This window comes from Maylandia zebra, linkage group LG5 (assembly GCF_041146795.1).
Source record: "Maylandia zebra isolate NMK-2024a linkage group LG5, Mzebra_GT3a, whole genome shotgun sequence".
Classification (NCBI taxonomy): Eukaryota; Metazoa; Chordata; class Actinopteri; order Cichliformes; family Cichlidae; genus Maylandia; species Maylandia zebra.
Genome location: NC_135171.1, coordinates 30,850,580 through 30,872,495, shown reverse-complemented (window position 1 = coordinate 30,872,495; position 21,916 = coordinate 30,850,580). Strand labels below are relative to the sequence as shown.

Here is a 21,916-nt window from a genome sequence, read left to right as displayed (position 1 = left end):
CCTTACTCTCAGACAATCCAAAACAGGAAACAGAGCACCGACATCTGTGGGACAAATTAACCAAAGAACATCTTGAACCGGACCCACAAATATGTGCACAAACTGCAGATGGAGGACGCTTATATATTCACTATACTCCAAGTATGGCAGCGTTGGTCTGTTGGCTCGCCCACACACCGTAGATTCGGGTTGAACAATCTCAGAAAATGGAAATAAAATCAATAACTTACAGTGTGCACCATTCAATATAAGGTTTATGCCACAATGGCGTTAAATTAACATTAGTACATTTTAAATGCAATGTTTTATGAAAAAAAAGCAGAAAAAAAACAAAACAATTATTTTGTTTTGCACTCCTGACAGAAAAATTAGTTTTAGTCATCTAGTTCTACGCTGTTATGCTTGAATCAGTGTGAATCAATGCTTAAAGTCCTGCTGGCTTAAATACAGGTATAAAAATATTCAGTTTGTTACTTGGCTGATAAATAATCTTATTTTCTGTTTGATTTATAAAGTACTTTGTCTTCTTGTTTTTGTGAGAGGTGGTCTAATATACGTGTTAAGTAATTTAATGATAGTTAAACAATTAAATGACAAGAACGTACCTGTTTTTCCACTATCTGCTATAGAAATGTCTGCTTCTATAGTAGACAGAAAAGTATCTTTTCCTCTTTCAGCTGTCTCAATCTGTTGTTAAAGTTTAAAATGATTTTAAATTGGTTATGATGAGGAAAGTGTTCATTCGGTTTTTGTGTTTGCATGAGCTTCGCTCTCATTCCCTCTGCTCAGCTGCAGCGACTTTGCTAATGAACCCAGTCAGTGCACATATACACCAAACAGCAGCCTGCAGAGCTGAGAAATGAAGCAGTTCCTCTAATGGCCTCTTGTTACTGGCTCCAAAGGCATAGAAAGCATATTTATACCCTGATACAGGAAAGGCTTTGTTCCTGTTAATTTAGGGGTGTGAACATGTTGATTGACAGGTTTAAACTGCCTGTGATATACACAGAAATCCCTTGACCTCTCCAAGTGTCTTGTAGAGTGGGCTTTGGTTTTTCAGTGCCTTTTTTTGTTTTGATCCTGATTGTTTTTTTTGTCACGGTCCTGGGTTTTTGATTGAAGTGTTTTGAGTTTCCTGTGGGGTGTGTGTTTGTTTGTTTGATGGTTGTTTTGTTTTTTTGTCACTTTGTACTGTGAATTATGCTCTCATCATTGGTCTTTTGTTACTCCCTCGAGTCTAGTTTCTTGTGTTCCATGCTTAGTATTTCTCTCTGTGTATTATTGATCATCTCTAGTCTTTTGGTTCTTAGAGTTCTCTGCCGTATGGTTACGTCTCTGTGTTTCTTAGTTGCTCTGTCTCCACCATGTTAAGTTTGCGTCTCAGTGTTATACTTCGTGTTTTACTTTGAAGGTCTGTGTCTCATGTGAGTGTATCCTGCTTTGCTTCCTTGTCTCGTCAGTTCTGATTTTCCCCAGCTGTGCTCTCCTTCTGTGTCTGATTCCCTCGTTATTCCCCGGTGTATTTAAGCCCTGTTTTTCTCTGTGTCAGTGTCGCGTTGTCCCTCATTGCTGTGTGTTAGGCTCTCCCTGTGTTTCCTTAGTAGTGTCGCGGCGCGTCGCAGTGCTGATGTCTATGAAAATGTTTATAGCTGCATCACCAGGAAATAAGACAGAGGCAAAATAAGATTATTTTGCTAAGTTACCGAAAGAGCCTTTCCTTTACGGCAGTAAAGACAAAACTAACAGAACACAATAAAGGCTGACAAAGTGAAAAGGTCAGTCGGTTTTATAGAAGAGTACTGTGTGTAAACACACAGTCTGGATGCCATCTGCTCAGGCTCTTTCATGTGGTTCAAATAGCGAGTCTAGTTAAAGCTAAAACAACAACATGACTATATTTTTACCATTAGCCGTTTCTTCTAAACAGCCTTTATGCAATGATCTGTGTATGATTGTGCAAACCTCCTTATTCAGCATGTTAATAAACCACAAAGATGTTTGGCTGAACTTTATTATTACCAACAACCCAAATTTGATAAGGTAGAGCTGAATTGCCCCTTTTATCCGACTTTGCTGAACTGATCTGTTGAACGTTATCATGTTTTGTTTATGCACTTTTAGATGGAGATTTACATTCAGCCAAATTTTTGAGTCATTGTTGCTTCAGTCACACAAACATATATTTATACACTCTTTTTTTATTTTACACACACAAACAGGACTTCCATCATACACGGATGGATGCATCACAGGGGCAAAATGCTAATCATCATATTAGTGGATGACACACTGTACCTCCTTAACTACAAGCATCCGGCTGTTTCAGCGTGTCTAAGATGTGATACTATTATCATAAAATGCTGGATCTTATGCATGTGCTAATGTGATTATCTCAAAAAATTATTCTTCATCCCTCAAAAATATGAAGCCATAGTTTTGAGTCAAATGCAGCTTTAGGTTTATTTATTCAAATAATTAATCATGAAAGAAAACATGCTCACTAGAAACTGAGTGTATGATATAATTAAAGTACTTAAAGTCAGCATTTGTGGGTGAATACTGAATATTTTTTGAATGTTTTTATACTTCAGCCTCTTTGGTGGCCCTGAGAGGTCGAGCACACTGCAGCTTAAGAAAACACCAGGAAATAGAAAAACACTGCAAAAGATAAAGAAAAAAAAATCACAAACACAACAGAAGTGTTTTTGTTAACACAAAAATGTGACAGAACACCTGCGAAAGTGACACAGATGAACCCTCCACTTCATTTCAGTCTGTCTCAGTTACAGTCTCTTCACATTTTCTGCCACTTCTCTCACTGACCCGCCCTTTTATTGTGTCCCCAGGAGCTCTACTATTTTGCTGTATCATTTTTTTTCTTCTTCTTTTGGCTTAAAAAATCATTCTGTTGTGTTTTGGGTGCTTTTGCAGGACAAGTGCACTTGTCCTCTCGGGGTCACCGTATAAGCCGGAGTGTGAATTTTAAATGTTTCATGCATTTAAAACACTTGGAAAAGAGCACGTGCAACAATACTGGAGGTATGGGAGATCAAAACTTCATAAAACTAAATCAAGCTCATCCACACTAAGTTTGGCACCCTGTGGCAAGGGTTTGAACCAATAGTATGGTAGAAATACTGAACCCTGCCAATGTAAGTAGTTCAGATTAACCCACTTTGGAGTCCTGACCCAGAATGTGAAACTCACACTGTGGTCCTGATGCCAACATCAACAGAGTCACCGAGCAACCAAACTTAACAGATGGGGATAGGAAATCCAGGTCTGATCATTATGAACCAAAGTTAGCCAAGACACACACACACACATATGCACACACACATATATACACACACTTGGTTTTTCCCTGTAGAGGAAGTTGAAGTGTCTTTTGTTTTACAAGGATAATATTTTTCAGTATGTTTCTAGCCTCTTAAATCTAAATCTGTCCTTAAGGTAATCCTCAAGGTTAGACAGCTCAACAACATGCAGCGGCTTGAAGTGGGCCAATTATGCTTATTATAGCTCTCGTTTTGTCCTTGGACTCTACTAAAGCAGATTTCAATGCTTCATTATTTAAAACTTTCGGCATGTTTGATTTGCTCATTCAACACTATGACCAGATAGGTATGACAGAAAATAAAAAAAAGTATAAAAGGTCGGCTTTAAACAGAAGTATTAATTTGTTTTACAAATGAACTTCATGTCACGGCTGCGGCAGCAGTCGTGTGGTGTTTGTGTGAAAAGACCCAAAATGCAGGCACTTGCTGTGATGCGAGGGAGCTTTATTGTAGAAGGTGAAAATAACAAAGGCGAGGACAGAACTAAACATAAACCTAAACTGGGAAGACTAGTAACAAACAAAACCCGAAACCATAACTCACAGAACAACATGCAGTAAAAAACATAAGGAGGTGACACAGGGGATGAGGAGTGGAGAATGAAGCGCAGCGAGACACCAAGTTACACAAATGGAGCGACGACGAATGGAGGCAAACAGTCTGGGGTTAAAACTGATACACATACAGTTCATATCTGTGAATAAACTGACCAACAGGAAAGCAAAGGAGCAAAGAAAAGCAACACACAATGCCTACGAAGCCTTTAAAGACTGTTTAAGTTGTTAACAAATATGCAATAACTGCTGAAATAAATGAGTTGGAAAAGATGTACTACATGAAGTAGGAAGATATGCACGTGCACATTATTTTTGGTGGATTTTTGACACTGTATGAATGTAAAAAAATAAAAATAAAAATTGCTGCTAAGCTAAGACTCTACATTAGCATTTGAAGGGCCATATTGCACTGCTGTACAGTTACTATAAAGCTTTGTTCTTCTTTCTATTTTTAAAGCTCATTTTAAGAAACAGACAGCTGAGTGGATGCTTTAAGAAATGACAAATGGAGAGTGTTTGTCATTTCTCAGTTTGAAGCAGAATTATATACTCTGGCTGAATGCCACATTAACCAGCTGTTACAGGCAAAGAATGTGACACACACCGAGCATAAGCAAAAAGTTTGTTTCAGTAGTCACATACTACACCTTTCTCCACCTGTCTGCTCTGTTACAGCAGCTGGCTGAGCACGCAACATTAGTAAAGAGCACAAAAATCATCTTTAAAAACCTTCAGATTAGTCTGATTAAATTGCATTTTTTACTTTTTCTAAACTTTAAATTTGATCTCTTTCGAACCACCAAACATCAACCACATGTGCGGCAGAAAAAGACAGACTTACAGAGGGGAGGACGCAGGGTTGTGATAGTAAAAGATAATGCACAGTGAAGCATAATGAAACTTAAACAAGAAACAAAAACGGAATATTAGATCATTGTTGGAAAAAGAAAACTAGAGGCCGAAGAAGAGTTATAATTCTAAACGGCGTAATATGATACATCCCAAAAAACCAGTTAAATGCTGAACATCTGTGGAGAATATAAAAATCACACAGACAAGAAATGTCCCAGATCCCCTTTAACAATGTTTAAAATCCTGACACACCCTGAACTTCTGTAAATGTGCTGCTTAAAGGGATCCGGGTCGCACTGACATGAACAGCTGAGGCTGCTGGATGTTGCAACTGCCAGTTTAAGCGATACATAGACTCTAAGTGTTTACAGTGAGAAAGAGCCTAAGTAGAGCCAGAGTAGAAGAAGAGTAAGAAGCTACATCTGACGCTCTGGCCTACTTCGTATGCTCTGACTGCACATGTTATTCTTAATTTTAAAACTTATTTCGAGCCTGAGATTTACCCTTAGATGGCTGAAAGTGGCCTGTTTGACAAACAGAAATCTGGCATACTGAGAGCGATGTTAGACAGTAATTCTACATTCCACATGACAATAAAACTGCATTTTTATTGGACATCCACGAGAAGACTTTTAAAGTTTTTGGAAAAAGTTCAGATCCAGTCTGTGGAAACAAATTGTGACACATAAAACTGTGCAGATTCATGACCAAAGCTGAGACAGAAATATGAATGTGCATTCTTCCTGTCTGATTTATAAAGCTGCATGTGCACCTTGCTGTGCTTTTTAGTCAGTAGTAATTGTGAGTATGGGCCAGCCTGCTAGGTCCTTATTTTTCACCTCTACTCCCTACTTTAGCAGCAAGAGGAACAAGAAAGACAGTTCTCTGACAGGCAAAATGCGGCCACCCGACAGGGCAAATGTTCAACTCCATTAAGGACGTGGACACAGGATGGGCGTTATATGTAGTAATACTTTCTAGCAGAACCTCTTGCTGAATCATTTCTCTACAGTTGTTGCTCCCATGTGGACACATAAAACACATTCACCCATAAAAATTTGTATTTTCTTGTAAAATACTTTCCTGCAACAAAAGATCGCTATAGCAGGTAGCTTCACATGTTTGTTTTGGCAGAGGTTTATGCTGAAGGATTTGTGTCTCCAGCTGGAGTCAAACCAACAACCTTTCACTTCAACCAAATGTGTTAACCACGACACATCTGTAATTGTAATTAGCACATAAAATAAATCAAACAAAAAACTGATGCCGATTAAACGAAACTGAACATTTTGCTCTACAGCTTAAAGATTAAAAATAATGAGGCATTCATTTGTGTGCTTGACCACCTTTGTTACTTGTACGTTCACGACCGCTGTTCCAAAACAAAAAGTTTTAATGTTGAAGCAGAGGTTTAATTAAAACATTAAAAATAATAATATTATAGCCAGTTAGTTAATGGCAGCACGGTACCGGTTAGCACTGTTGCCTCACAGAAAGAAGATCCTGAGTTCAATTCAGCACAAGGCCGGCGCCTGGAGTGTTCAAAGATATGCAGTTAGTGTTAGGTTAACTGATGATTCTACGTGTGAGTAGTCATCTCTATGTGTTCGCCCCATGATAGACTGGTGACCTGTCCAGTGTGTACCCTGCCTCTTGCCCTAAGACAGATAGAGATCGGCTGCAGCCCCCTGCAACCCTGAATTGGATAAGCAGTAGAGATTAAATGGATATTCTAGTTGGTTTATTATTATAAATAATTTATTATTATAATTATATTATTATAAATAATTTATAATTTATTATTATCAGTTATCATTTATTATTATCAGTTTGCTACTGTGATCCAATCTGCTTGAAACTTAAACTCAAATGTTAATTATACTTTATTGTGTTTGGATAGCTGTGTTCATGTAGCTGTGGTAAATGAGCTGCATCAAACCTGAAATACAAAGTGACTGACCTGTGTCATGAGGAGCTGCGTGCGACAACAACCTCGCTGTTTCTTTCTTATCTCTTGGGTAAACTATAGATTTTTTTCCCCAGCGTATGATTTTCTAATCACTTTTGCTCCTACAGAATATAAATACAGTGCCCATGAATGTGTGAAACCCAAGTTGTTATCAAGTTAGCTAATCAGCCTCGCCCACATTATTCTTTTGTAAAAAACACAAACAAGCCCAATTTATTTCTCATCTGTAGTTTTTATTCATGAAATTACATTATTTGCACTCTTATTTTGTTTATTTATTTTATGATCAGTTTTAAATCCTTTCTGTTTCCATTCAGCCAGGCCTCACACCAGTGATTTCTTCAATGATTAATTAGCTGCTTGTTAGCTGGAGGCCACTGACTGCAGCTGCTGGAGCTGTTGTTGGGAATCAAAATCTACACGTTTCACTGTGATTGAAAAATGAATTATTGGAACAACTTGAGCAAATGAAACTGAGAACAGTGGAAAATTATATTAATCAAATAAGAAAGAAAATGCTGTAATTAAAGGCTTGGGTTTTGTTTTGTTTTGTTTTGTACTCAAGAAAAGAACAAAGAATAAATTATGTCTGGAATGTGATTTGAATGAGAAATGAGGGAGAGACATTCCTCAACAGATAAGACAATTTGAAGGGGAACAAAGGGGGAGAAATGTGTGTGTGTGTGTGTGTGTGTGTGTGTGTGTGTGTGTGTGTGTGTGTGTGTGTGTGTGTGTGTGTGTGTGTGTGGTATCTGAGCATATCTGACCAGGCTGGGGTGCCATCTGGTCTTAAAAAGTTTGCTGTGACCTGCAAGTGGTTTACTGGGTCCCATGCAGTGTGAAGGTGGGAGGTTGGGGCCTTTGTATGTTTTGTATGTTTTTTAAGTGTGTGTGGATGTGAACACATAATGTGTCTGCTTGTGTGTATATGTGCGTGTCTTCTACCACACATGATGTGCAGGCCCCTTGTGAGGGTCTGCTGCAAGCTAACAGCTCTGTGACCATGCCAAACACACACACACACACACACACACACACACACACACACACACACACACACACACACACACAGAGAGAGTTCCAAACTGCATGCAAACCTCAGAAGGATTTAATTTCCTTCTTTCTCTTCCTCCCCTGCAGGGTGTGGTTGTTTGACAGCGTGTTTTAAGTGTGGTTGGTGCTCACTGGTAATCACTCTCATTCTGCTCGCCGTAATTAAGCTCATTTCCACTTCCACATTCACTCGGGTTTGGCTTTGTAGTCTTCTGTTACTTTTGTCGATCACACTGAAAAAAGCGAGCGCCATCGATAAGACACGTTTGTAAGGGATGTATAGGAAATCCTGAAGAGTTATGGGACCATAGGCATGTCTCATCCTATGAACACATTCTTTCTCAGGAGGCCTAAAAAGCGGAATTTGAATTGCATTTGCTAATTTTTTGCAACCATCACTTACAGTTGCAGGATGTCGGGGTGCATGCGGTATTAGAGGAGGTTCTCTGGCAGAACCTCTTCTGTAGCTCCACAGATTTTGCAACACATGACATGGACATGCTTCCATCCCAGCACTGAGATGATGCAATATCTGTTATTAAAATGCACCCTCTGGCATTTAGAGATTTCTGACTGTGGTGCTGAATTTTGTTGAGATGCTGACTCACTGTGTCAGCATCTCAACAAACTTTTTAATTTAGACTATTGAATGGGTGTAACTGAGGGCCTTTCAAGTTTACTTTGGTCGAGTGATGAGGACAAGGAGAGCGATTCCATGGCAAACTGTCTTCTAACCACGTGAGCCAAATTTTATTTAGAAAAGGTAAATAAACAAACAAACTTATAGTTTTTGACAATTTCTTATTCAAACACAACAAAATAAGCTCTCAGTGTTTTCCAGAATGACTTTTGAACACAGCTGAGGTGCATACCTACTATAACCTACAAGAAGCCACACATGCACATCACTGCAAACATTGCAGTCATTCACGTAAGTTTTTTAACGAATTGAATCTTACCTTTGCAAAACTTTAAGCCTTTTGTTTAGAGACCTCTTTCTGGTTAGTGTGCGGGTTTCTGTTTTCTCCTGTTCAGTCCTTGTCTTGTCTCTTGTGCATTAGTCATTAGAGAAAACATGTTTTCTAGTTTTACTCTTCCATTCTGCCCTCTTTATTTTGTTTAGCTTTATTTATTTATTTTATTTCTAATTGTCTTTCTTATATAGAAATATATATTTCCATCATTTTCCCCACCCTCTGCTAACTCCCAACAGTCTCTGGCTCAGATATAATCCGTGATAATTAGAGGAGCGCTTTAAATTACTTTGAATGCTCCTCGGGGATTTTCATCCAATTTCCAAGTAAACAAGAACCACAAAGAATCATTTATCTTCTCGAGAGCAAACCTACGAATCTGTGAATGTTGTGTTAGTGCAGTTAGTTGTGATAAATCAGCAGATGAAAGAGATTCTTCAGCAAGATGAGAAAAAAGATAGTGTGATGGGATTTGAAACATTTAATTATCTTCTATTTAAATTGAAACATTTGCTAATACTTAAGCTGTTTATGTCTGGTTTTAGATCATCACTGACACTGGTTGACACTACTGGCTCATTTCCAGCTGAAATGTAATTGGCTGGCTCTTTTTGAAGGGGTCAGAGGTCAGAGATGACTCATGTCCCCCAGGGTGAAGAACTATGTTGTTCTGGATGGAGGTGCACATGCGTACACACTGTTAGCTCATGACATTCCTAAAATAGCAAGCGTAGCTGCTGGGTGTTTAACCTACTCTGTCTCCTGTAAGCTTCAGTAATGTAATGAGTGCTGTGCTGCTGCAGACTGCTGCAGCTCCTCGAACATCTACACCGTGCTGTGGCAAAACCCAAAACAGTGTGGTCTGATACTGGGGATGTGAGCATGAATGATTGTCTGACTCCTTGTGTTCTCCCTGTGATGGAGTGGTGAACTGGATGTTAGAGAATAAAGACGTTACAGAATAAAAACAAAATGAAGCATTTTTCCCACATCCACTTGGGGAAAAATGTTTTTTTTCTGTAAAGAAAAAAGAACCCAGCCACCAACGGGCAAAGCAAACTAGCACAGTATAAACACAATATCCCCCACTGTTTATCTTTCTGTGCTCTTCACAAAACATTTTGGGTACACTCTGATGCCAAGCATGATCCTATGGTTTTAGGAGAAAGAGGAAGCACTAAACTATCACAATAATCTGTCCTCACAGAAAAATTTATCATATCTTTTCCTGGTTTCTACACGCAGATGGGTGTGTCTCCACTTCAGATAACTGATCAGATAAACCGGTGGAGTGCTCTGGTTTGCTGTAGGTATAAAAACTACCTGATCAGGTTTAGTTTTGCAAATATTCACACATTAGAAAACTTAATGCTCCATGGGTGCCGAGTTCCCCTCCATCTACAGCATACATTTTACAGGCAATGATTCCCATTCCCATTAGAAACCACCTAATTGTGAACTTAATAATCGAGCCTTGAGTAATTCCTGCTTGCAAAATCGACTTATCTGGTTGTTTTCTGGCCGACTCATCCACATGGGGAATTTTTGGCTTGAGACATCATAAATTCTCCCATTATAATCAGAGGGTGGAGAACAAAGGAAGAGAGAATTATGTCAGGGTAAATATGTCACACTTTTCTGTTTTGGTGTGTAGCCATTTCCCTGGCGAGGAGTCTGAATAACATAAACATCTAAAAGCATCGCAGTGCTACGATTGCCGGTGACTAATTTTCTAATCATTTAGCAGAATCAGTCCCTCGTGTCCATACCACATGCTGAGGTTTCTGTTTTCAGGTCATTTGAACCATTGTTTTTAAAAGTGAGTGAATTAGCACGGAGCTGGACATCAGCTAACAGTCTGCTCTGTCAAAGTGTCAAACTGTTTAGAGTTAGAGAGTCTGCAGAGCAGAGGAGGGATGGGCATGTTAGGAAAGAGAGATGGCGACACATATTAACGAGGGGGTCAGTGGGGGTAAAATACTCAGTTGGGAAATACTAGTAGAAAGTCGTGACAACATTTTGCCTTATTTACCCTGCATTTTCCTGCTAATTTATCTACAAGCATTACTCTTGATTGAATGTTTTGGATTTAACTGTAAACTACAACTTATACCTAAGAACGTGAAACAAACTTTACACAAAATAAAAAAATTGGTTGTTGAGTATTTTTCACACATCCCATTTCACAAAGTCTCTTTTTTTTTGTCCCCATTAAAAACTGAAATTCAACTAGAAAGTTCGTAATTCTTTTAATTAGAGCCAAAGTACATTAAACTTTTTAAAACACTGAATTTATTACATATTGACATAAAAAAATACCAGCTAATTATTAAAAAACAACCTTTCAGGAAGATAGTTCAAAAATATGTTGCTTATGAAATAAAGGTTTGAAGACAATGTTTGTTTCCACAGTGCAGTAAAACATGGGCAAAAAATTATTATGAAACCCAGTGATCTGTTGTATTTCAGATGTTTTCATATGGAAATGATTAATCAATAGGAGACAACTAAATCCAGCCTAAATACATTATGTATTTCATTTGAGGCAACACCCTGGGCACAGTCTGCCAATCTAACAAGCATGTCTTTGGATTGCGGGAGGAAACCCACAGACTCCAGGAGAACATAAAAACACCACACAGATGTATCACCTAGCCGCTACACTCAAACCCAGAACTGTCCTTTTGAGAGGAGGCAACTAATTGCTGCATTACTGCCACGCCTGACACAGTAACATCCATCCATCCATTTTCTTCCACTGGAAGAGGCCGGAGCCTATCCTGCCTCCCACAGGGGGAGAGGTCGGGTACACTCTGGACAGGTCACCACAGTAACATGTTTGATCAAACAAAATATCACATAACGGTACTTTAGATTCGAAATCGGCCACAGGCATGAATATGAGTGTGTGACGCCCACAAGTGTATGGTCACAATTGTAATTTTGTTGTGAATTGTTTTTGATGTAAAAGACCTGATTTTATGGTGGTATTGCACTTTTCATTTAGCGTTATGGACAATGTAATTGCGTGGCATTGCCACAAGGGGGAGATAGTGGTGAGTGCGATAGGCTGTTGCAACGCGTCTCGGCCTCAGACGAGGAAGAGCCTGCAGACCGAACGCAACTGATGTCTCCTGTCTCTGCTTTTCTGTTAAAAAAACAGGTCAGTAGTTCAAGTTTGCTCACCACAATGTACATATAAAGGCAAGAAACCTTTTTCTGTCTTAGTTTAAAGACCGCAAATGTTGTGAGAGAGTGTGTTTTCACTGATTGAGAGAAAGCTAACTATACCGCCATTTGTAATGGCAGCCGCCATTTCACTCGTAGTCTAAATAGGCAGCTGGTCTTATTACCTGTTTTATTTTGTGACAAATGGAGCTCTTAGACACTTCTTTTATCCTGGCATTATTGGAAGTTACAGTTGATTAGGACCTACCCAGTTCTTATGTGTCAAATGTAAATAGTCTGATGTATACTGTTTGTGGATGATTGTGAACTGTTTGTGAGCAAGGGAAGAATATTTTTGTTTATTGGTTACAAATGTAATATATTGTTTGAATCTGTTAAAGTATAAGAAAAGTATAAAGGTGACATAAGCGGGTTAATTGCAGTGTTAGTGGTGCTGCACAGAAATGTTTTGATGCTGAAATGCAGTGAAATTGGTTACAGATTTATTGTAAATAAGGACGTTCATATACAATGATTATTTTGTAAGTTTATTCTTGTGAGAGTGCAAGGTAACCAAAAGGGTTTGAGCTATGGACCTAATTGAATGTTTGTGTTGTTAAAAGCGAAATGTGTGTGTCTAAATGAAAAGAAAAGGACGTTGTTAAACTCTGTTAATAAATCAGACGAGGAAGAGCCTGCAGACCGAACGCAACTGATGTCTCCTGTCTCTGCTTTTCTGTTAAAAAAACAGTTTAAAAACAGACCCCATTGAAGGCCTGTAACAAGTGTCTCTCAACATGCATTAGCCCTGTGACAGACCGGTGATCTGGGATATGCTCCAATCTCCCAGTGACCCTGAACTGGATAAATGGAAGAGGATGGATGGATGGATGCATAGAGTTCTCCAAACATGCTCATTCCGGTTGTCATCTATATAGGTTTCCCAGTTTTGCAAACTGTTCATTCTCGTTTACGTGCCCCACCCTCCCTCCCTCCTTGTTCTCAGTTCTTTAAATTCTTCACTCCTATTTAGTACACGGGGACCTGCCAGGCCTGGGAGCTGTTGGCAGTCCCCAAACCGAAGCTTAATTCATGTCCGAGCATTCACCTAGTAGGTAATACTATAGTACTATAGTAGGTAATACTATAAACACTGTCAAACCTAAATTGAGGACGTGGGCCCAGCTAGTGAATTTAATGTTTCTTCTTTTGTCTTTCTGAAGATGGATGGATGTGATCTCTTTTTTGTACCTTTGTTGGATAGTTTGGCATCCTATCTATATGATGCAGTTGCAGTGTCTGCTTGAGTTTCTCTTTTGTTTTCATTTTCACTGTGACAAGTAAAAATACAGTTATATTTATTTGCTGCAGGAGTGCAGTAAGAACAGAAATCTGATTGTAGTCTTCTGTGTTTAAAAAACAAAACTACACTATGTGAAGACACCAAGAAGACAAATGAAGACACACAACTTCTATATCAGGAAATAATATAAAATATGAAGTTTTCTTCCATCGCTCCTGTTCTTGCTGGCTTGCACTGGCTTCCAATTAAATACCGTATTCAATTTAAAATATTACTTTTCACCTACAAAACCATTAATAATTTGGCGCCGAGCTACCTCAATGAGCTTCTCAGGTTACACACTCCTGTCAGAGCACTTAGATCTGCTACCCAAATTCTTCTGGAGCAACCTCGTTCTCGGCTGAAGTCTCACGGTGACCGCGCGTTTGCTGTAACAACCTTCCTGTTGCTATTCGGGCGTCTGACTCTATGCCACTGTTTAAATCACGGCTGAAGACTTATTTGTTATCTTGCCTTTCCACCTAGTTAACACTTGGTGTGCGTTGGTACATTTTTATCCGTTATGCTTGTGAACTACTTTTATATCTTATGATTGTCAAGGTTTTTATAATTGATACGTGCCAGGTCCTTTCTCTTTTCCCTCCCATCTCCCTTTTCCTATTTTATTTTTGTCAAGCACCTTGGTATTCCCTTGGTTTTTTAGTGTGCTTTATAAATAAAGTTTATTATTATTATTATTATTATATTGACACTGGTAACTTTTAGGAATATTTCCCATTTTCCTTTTCCTTTTGACTACTGACTTGTCCTCCACCTCATTCTGTGGACCTCCCTAAGTCCTCTCTTGGTGCCTGTCGCTCAACCCCAGCCCTCTCTCCCTGCTGTGTGTTGTGTTATGCGGTGATATCCAGGGTTCCTGTGTGTTTAGACCGAGATAGGGCAAAGATTAAAAGACTGAAGTAATTTAATCTCTTAAATCTATTGACATAAACTCTTTCGCACACAGCGTACATCTCTATTTTCCTGTGGAGATACAAACATCTGGACTAACATCCATGTACACGAGCACGCACACACACACGCACGCACACACGCACACTTGCCTGGTTTCTCTACATCCTCAAAGATACAAACATCTGTACTTTCCAGCACACACATACACAACCCTGCCAAAGACAAAGGCATGCTTGCGTGCACATTTGACTTGATCTTCAAAAGATGAAAAACATCTGTCTGGCCCAACACACTTGTACAGATGTGCACACACACAGTGACTGTTTACATCAGTGTGCACCGGCCAGTTGATGAACTGATTATGTTCATCAATAAACAGCTTGGTGTGGAACTATGTGAGCAATGGCGAAGATAACTTTGGCATCCAGATGTGGATTACACTTAAATCCAAGCTGTTTATGTTTATCAGGCTAACTTCCAGTTGTTCATGGGAGCAGCAGGATCCAGATAGAAGAAGGATTTATCGTGAACTGACAAAAAGCTTTAACATGAGCCAGTTTGCCACTTTCTGTTCTTACTTTGTTGTCCTGTTTTGTCTGTTTTGGAGACGTCCAAGCTGTAAAGCTGTCAGGGCTCAGTTCCAGCTGCTGTCACCGCATCTTCATACAACACTGAAACAATAAGAAAATGAAAAAAGGTTGGAGTCTGCCGTAAAGTGTAGAATGAAAATGAAACTGTCATGCTTTAAAAGCACTGCTGTTTTCATGCATGATCAACAATCCACAAATGCCTGTTTCTGATCACAGTAGCTGTGTATGAATACATTTTTAAGCTGACCTGAACCTCAGAAAAGGCAGAATCTGTTTGAAAAATAAAATGAACCGCTTCAGTTCTTTCACCACAAACACTGAAATCAACTCAATAGATGTCGTTTAAGTTTATATTTCTTTATCTCCAACATAGAACTCAGAAAATCTCAGAGCACTTCACTTGGTCTGGTCAGTTGTTGCAATGTTATACATAATCTCCTTGTACCGAACATATTCATTTGTTTCGTTTGCTGTCATATATGTAACTAAAGCTTTGTATGGTCTACAATTAAACTGTATGCAGTATATTATAATAAGATTGCCAAAGGTAGCATGCATAAGATAAAAAGTATTGGTCCTAGACCAGAACCCTGTGGAACTCAATGACTTGTTTGTGTGTGTGTAAAACTTACCATTTATGTGAATAAACTAGAATCTACTGTATAAATATAACTTAAACCAGGGCAGTGGGTTCCTTTGACCCAACGATATCTTTGGTGTCAAATTCAGCACAAGGCTAGAGCTTTTTCCTTAAGATGATATGCCAAGTGCTATAATAAACTGTAAATCTTCAATGAAACTTTAATCTGAACTTTGCTGTATGATTTGCAAATCGTTAAATTTCTTTTTAGAAATATAGGGGAGGTTGACTTCAGGCCAACCATGAGCTTTAATGGTCTTTAATGCTCTCTCAGATGTAGTTTTGTGTTTTTCTACATGTTTTTCATTGTTTGTTTATCCCTCTTTACCTGACAGACCCCCAGTATTTCTACAGTAAGTTTTTTTTAGGTGAGTGGAAAGCAAGAGGGAATCCATATTTAGTCTATATGGACTAAACTAAGAGTGAAATGTAACTATTTCCATTTTTCTGCATTCTTATTTCCTAGTTTGTGTCTCTCTGTCGTTCTTTTCACATTTTTTGATCTTTGATGAGAGGGACACAAAAAGAAAGAAATGGATATGAGAGGAAGAGGAGGACAAGATGTGGAAAAGCTCTGGGTTTGTAATCATACAAACTCCCCACAGTATTCCTCTTTGATTAAACTGGCTGTCTACACCACCTAAACTGAGCTCCAAGCATGCTGAACAACACACCGCACAAATGTAGAGTTTCAATTTTTATGCAAAATCACACGTTTTTCTATCACTTTTTCCAGTACAAACATAACGTGGATTATTTTTTTCTTCTCCAGTTCAAGTATAAATTTATGTTTGCACACTGTATGTTAATCCTCTGTGCGTGTTTGTGCCTCTATATAACAACTACTTCAGAACAAATGAAATTCTTATCAGCTGTTGTATTTTATCTTTAGAGATAAATTTGACTCTGTGTTGAGTCTACTGCCTCTGTAGGTTTTAGCTTTCCATATGCTGCAGACACTGGTTTGTTGATTTAAGACACTAATAGATTCAACAAAACGTGGAAGGAAAGATGCTCATAGCAGATGTATTACATGATACCGGAGGGTCCTGTGGCAGGAGACTGAGATTTACCTCAACTACCGGTGGAAGCTTGTTAGAATTTAAAGCTGTGATATATCACACTGTTTTAATGACAAGACCAGTCCTGCTTTTCAGTGCTGAGTAAAGACAAAATCTGTAATTCAAATCTGTACATGTAAAAAGCACATATGGACCCAGCACCTGCATTCAAACTTATGTTTGTGCCATCATGCAATTATTTAATGAAAGGAGCTCATTTCTGTTTCCTTATTTTGTATTCTTGGCCTCTATGAATTAAATTGTGAAACTTGAACAATCTTAGTGAGACTTGCTCTCTCTGACATCATACAGAACCAAGAGCAGAAAAAGACAGTGTAGGTATTTTTAAAAAAATATTTTTATTTAAGGGTTTGTAGCCTGCAGAATAAAGCACTTTGAGTCCACACAGTCTGATGATTTTAGCAGAAGATGGGGAAGGAAGCACTTTGCATGAGATTACGGCACCAAAGGGTCTCACAGATGTTACTGTGGTTTAAGATTCAATAACTTTAAACCACTGACTTAAAGTTAGCAATAGGCTTCTAGAGATCAGCCTTAAAAGTTAAACAAGTTTGGATTCTGCTACATTAACAAAGATTTATTTCACTTAACATGTTAATTAAAATGACAAATGGCTGCATTAAGGCTGTACTTTCCAGTTTATTTGACCAATTAAAGTGCAAATACAAATCATTATCAGCCTTATTCATGCAGTACTTTGTACATAAGGATCTGACTATCTCACATGCTTATAGGCTTTTTTGTGTGTGCCCAAAAACACACACGCCTGTGGACTGAGCAATCAGAGATAAAATCATCATTCTGATTGTTGGATGACTAACAGATAAGCTTAAATTTTAATGAACCTGCATCACAATGAACCATGACACTATTCACCTGAATAAACTTTTTTGAAACACAACAACAACAACCGTGGTTCGTGAGAGAAAATATGAAGTGCTGAAAAGTACTGAAAAGTTTGCAAACACACACACACACACAAAAGAAAATAAGAATAAGGATCACAGTGGGAACTTGTTGTGTCGTATTTGATACCCAGTGGCCCTGCAGGGAGTGAGGCCAGCGAGTTCAGTCCAGCAGGGAGCAACTTCTGCTAGAAAACACAACCCACACACACACAAACACACACACGCACACACTCATACGTTCACACAGACAGCAGGTGGAGACTTGACCTCTTCTTTTTAAATGCTCAAAACTTGTGTAATGACTAATTGGCTGTTATTTAATACAATGACATTCTCTGTTGGTGTCCACTTCACTCATCAGTTCATTTTCAGGTTTGAAGGTTTAGGTACGGCCACCCGTTATTTTATTTTATTGACTCCTCTGAATTAAATGGTGATCATAATTTCTTAATGAATCCAAATGGAGGCTTTGCATTGGTTCGTCTAACCATGAGAATATTTCCCTAGCATTAGCCTCTTCTAATAATCCTACAGAAACACCTTTGACACTAGCCATACGCTAGCTACTGTGAATAAGAGAAACTAACCCTACGCATTAATCTGAGCTTATGTTTGCGCTATCATGTCACTGTCACTTCCAGTTCCTCTATTACACATGGAGGTAAATGTCTAAAGAAATCAGGAATTTCAGATTTTATATTCAGATCTGATATATAGGAAGGCGTTTAGTACAGTTTTTCCTTTCAAATGATTGATTTCACTTGTCATAATGTAAGCCATTGAAAGGGCCCTGTGGTGTAAGCTTGGCCAATCTGGAACTTCAGCCAAGCATGAAATGGAAATTCCTGTTCTGCCTCCTGAGGCTGTAAGCATTTCACTCAGACAAATGGGACTTGTGGGGGGCATCGAGGCTCCCAATCCAACCTAAAACACAACACTTGTTATTCATTTAACCTCAGATCAGCTGTAATTTGTATCTCCGAGTCAAGCAAGAGCAAAGAGATGTTTTCACTTTAACTCTTTTCTCCTCAGCAGGTACAACAAAAACACAGATGCTTTCTTATCTATGTGCAGTCATGACCAGGTTTCTGAAAGGCTGCTATAGTGAGCACATGTGCCTAATTGACTGGCACTCAATCACAGAGAACAGAGATGCATGAAATAAAAAGTATAGGTGCTATTTGCAGAGGAAGTTCACATGCTGTTTTAAAAAAAAAAGGTGAAAAAAGCTTACTATGTGCTGTGGTTGTTAGTGCTGCCATGTGATTCTGTAACCTCCATAAAGGAAAAAAAGCATGACATTTTTTAACTTCTAGCTTCACTTAGATTTAATATGAATTCTGCAGACGCTGTATGCCCAAGCAGCTTCGAGAAGCAGGTTTACTGAGTCGTCTGGATAAATTTGCTGAGTACACCATGCATCGCTTTTGTCCATCTGCCTAACACAGAGGCACACATTATCATCTATCATCAGCAAACAGAAAAGCCTCCATGCCATATGCTTAGAAATGATTAAAATAAAACATACCCCTCCATATGGACACAAAAGATCACAAAGATATTATGATCATATTGTCAGTGTTAGGCGTAGTGCTGTGAAAACACAGAACACACACTCTACTTAGCATGAGACTGACCTTTACATTCATCTTCATAGCCACAGTGTATTTGGAACGCTTTTGAAACTGCTGACCTGTCAAGGAGAATATCATCATTTTGACCTTTGACCCTGAGTGGTTGTCTGTGCTGAAGGAGGTGGGGAGTTGCAGTGTGTTTTGTTATAATAGACTCGTGGGGCTTGAAGATTATTGTAAAGCCTTTAAAAACAACCAACCAAGTCTGTGCATCATGTCTGTGTAGTTAAAGACATAACATCATTACAGTATTTGTACAGGCTTCAAATGCTGGTTTAAATGTTTGTAAAGCTCTGGTGTTGAAGAAACAATACAAATGCATGCAGACCAATTTGTTGGTCTCTTACTTCATTTTTTTGTAGCTTACTAACATCCTGACAGCATTCTTGAAAGCACTAGAACAATTTAATTTGGATGTTTTCAGCTGCAATGTGAAGTTTATAGATTTTTTATTTTATTTTGTTGTAAGAATAAAGGCTGACATCCACTCACAGCTCTGCTTGTTTCTTTGAAATTGTGCATGAGTGTGCAAGACAGGTTTATGGCAGCATTAGCGCCCAAACTGCTGCGCTATACTGTGACTATAATGTAAGGTACAATGTGTGCTTTGTTCAGCACTGTGGCCATTATACAGCTGTTACCGACGTATACGCTCAGCTCTAAAAGCTTTCTGTAACTGTGGGAACATAAAAATGAGTGAAAAGAAGGGTTACTGACTAATTACAGAGGTTTCCTGCAATAATTTCCAACCTAAAAAAGTCATAAAACTCGTCTTATTGGGCTTTTTTTATTATTATTGTTATTCACATTTTAAAACTTTAAAACTGAGGACAGTTAAAGAGAAGTAAAACACTCAAGAAAGTGTTAAAAATCCCACCTGAAAAAACACATTTTCTTTATGTATAATGTCTATCTTGTCTGAGCAGTGAGGTAATTTTGTAGCTCTGAACTCTGGTAAAATAATAAAAGTTGCTGTGGAGCCGAACGTCAGAGTTAGTTATTGCTTCACAGCTTATTCTACAGTTGCAATTTTTAAGAGGTCGTGGAATCAGACTGATGAGCGCCATCTTGTTAGACTGGACCCCAGAGGACTGTAATTCACCGAGCATGCTGTCAGGTCCATGTACGCTAAGTTGTTTTTACACATGAACTGCAACCCCAAATCTTTCTAGACATCACGCGACATGTGAGAATGCAAATTAGATATTAACTGGTCCAGGTAGCTCCCTCACCTGACTCACAGGTTCCCTGCTTTTCCTGCTGCATCACTAACGAAAATATCCAGAACTGATTCCAGCAGGTTGTCCAGAGTTTATGAGTGAAAAAAGCATATTAATGTCTTTCTGTGTGCAGGAGAAATAAGCTCTATAAAACTTTAAACAAAAACAAAAGACTTACTATTCATACCTAAAAGTATGAATGATGCTCAGCTTAGAGCAATGACATTCAGCTAAGTGGCTCCCAAAGCAAAGATCAGGCCTCTCCAAAAGTTCTTCAGATAAATGTGACAGTTTTTGATGATTAGAGGGAAAATGGAGACACAAATATGTTGGCTCTTTCTGTGTGGAATAGTACTAGTATTAATATAATAATACCATAGTATAATGGTGTTTGACTGTAGTTTAAAATTAAACCATTAAAGTTTAAATTATAACTTTTTCTTTGGAGCAACTGCTTAAAACTCACAAACAAATGCAACAAAAGTGTCCCAACTTGACATTAATGTTGTTTGTAAGGGGTCACAAATACTGATACGAGTTCTTAACTCTTCAACATTATGTTATTTTCTACAACCTCATCATATGTTTTAATGTAACCTACTAGAACCTTAGTGAACCTTAGTGTCATTGAATTAACAATCACTAACACTGTTGTGTATCTCAAAACTGTAGTAATGCACGTACAGTAATGATGCTAAAAAAGTGCTTGAACTGGAGTATGAATGTTAGAAAGCACATAGATGTAAAAGTGATTACATTAATGAATGGGTGAATAAGACATCCTGTATGAAATAACTTCCCTTTTTATAGCCCCAACAGCACTCGTGCTTCCAAATTACCGATTAATTGAAATGAGATTCCTCACATTTTACGAGTTTTAATCAGAAACTTCATAATTACTAATAAATTAAGAAGTGTAGTAAATAAAAGTTCTCCCTGAGTGCAGCAATAGATGCCTGACTATCAATAAAAACACTATTAGCCTTGGGGACATAAATAGAGGGCTTATTTTTAAAGATTTGAAGCATTCTTGGTTTATTAGTCAGCGCTGCGCAGTGACTTGTGACAGGAAATATGGCAGAGCTGTGTGTGTGTGTGAGCCTGACTGTTCGGGACGCCTAAATTTGCGACACATCAAAATGATTTTCTACACATTGTTCTCACAGGCAAGAGTTACCAGCTGGGTTTAAACAAACAGTTTTATCTGAAGACAAAAAAGCCATACTGGAACTACGTTGCCATGACAATGAAAAATAATTGCTTTTCTGACAATGAACACATGCAGAGTACTTGTTGCTGAAAAACCTGTTCGACCACAGCCGCCAGGTCAAAACTCGACACATTCCAGTCATCGTCGGGGTATTTCGCTGTAGTTAACATGAGTTATGTAACGGGATGACGTACTGACAGTAAGAGCTACAGATCTGTTTATACATGCACAGTACACCTGACCAAAACCAGTTAAGAGACCAGTTTAGCTGAGCTGAAACCACTAAGTGACTGAGTGGGTAGTTTTTTTTTTTACACAAGTTTCTAAGAGACTTCATACAAAAGTCCCTTTATGTATTTAGAAAAAAAAAAGTCTGTGTTTGTCTTCACTCCCACTAAAATAAAGACATATGAGCGGTCGTGGAACAATGGAAATATTCCCTTCCAATAATCTGATATCCACCA

General features: G+C 38.5%; 1 protein-coding gene across 4 annotated transcripts in view; it reads right to left on the bottom strand.

Moving 5' to 3' along the window:
* Positions 1 to 21,916, bottom strand: part of ripor3 (RIPOR family member 3) — a 57,071-nt gene that overhangs the window by 26,762 nt on the left and 8,393 nt on the right. For 3 of the 4 annotated variants that reach the window (XM_004547359.3, XM_004547363.3, XM_004547360.5), the window contains exon 2: positions 14,747 to 14,839. The gene's annotated coding sequence lies outside the window, so the exon portion shown is untranslated. Of the gene's footprint in view, positions 1 to 605; positions 891 to 14,746; positions 14,840 to 21,916 lie in introns of those variants that run through there. The other variant, XM_004547361.3, reaches the window with a different exon arrangement.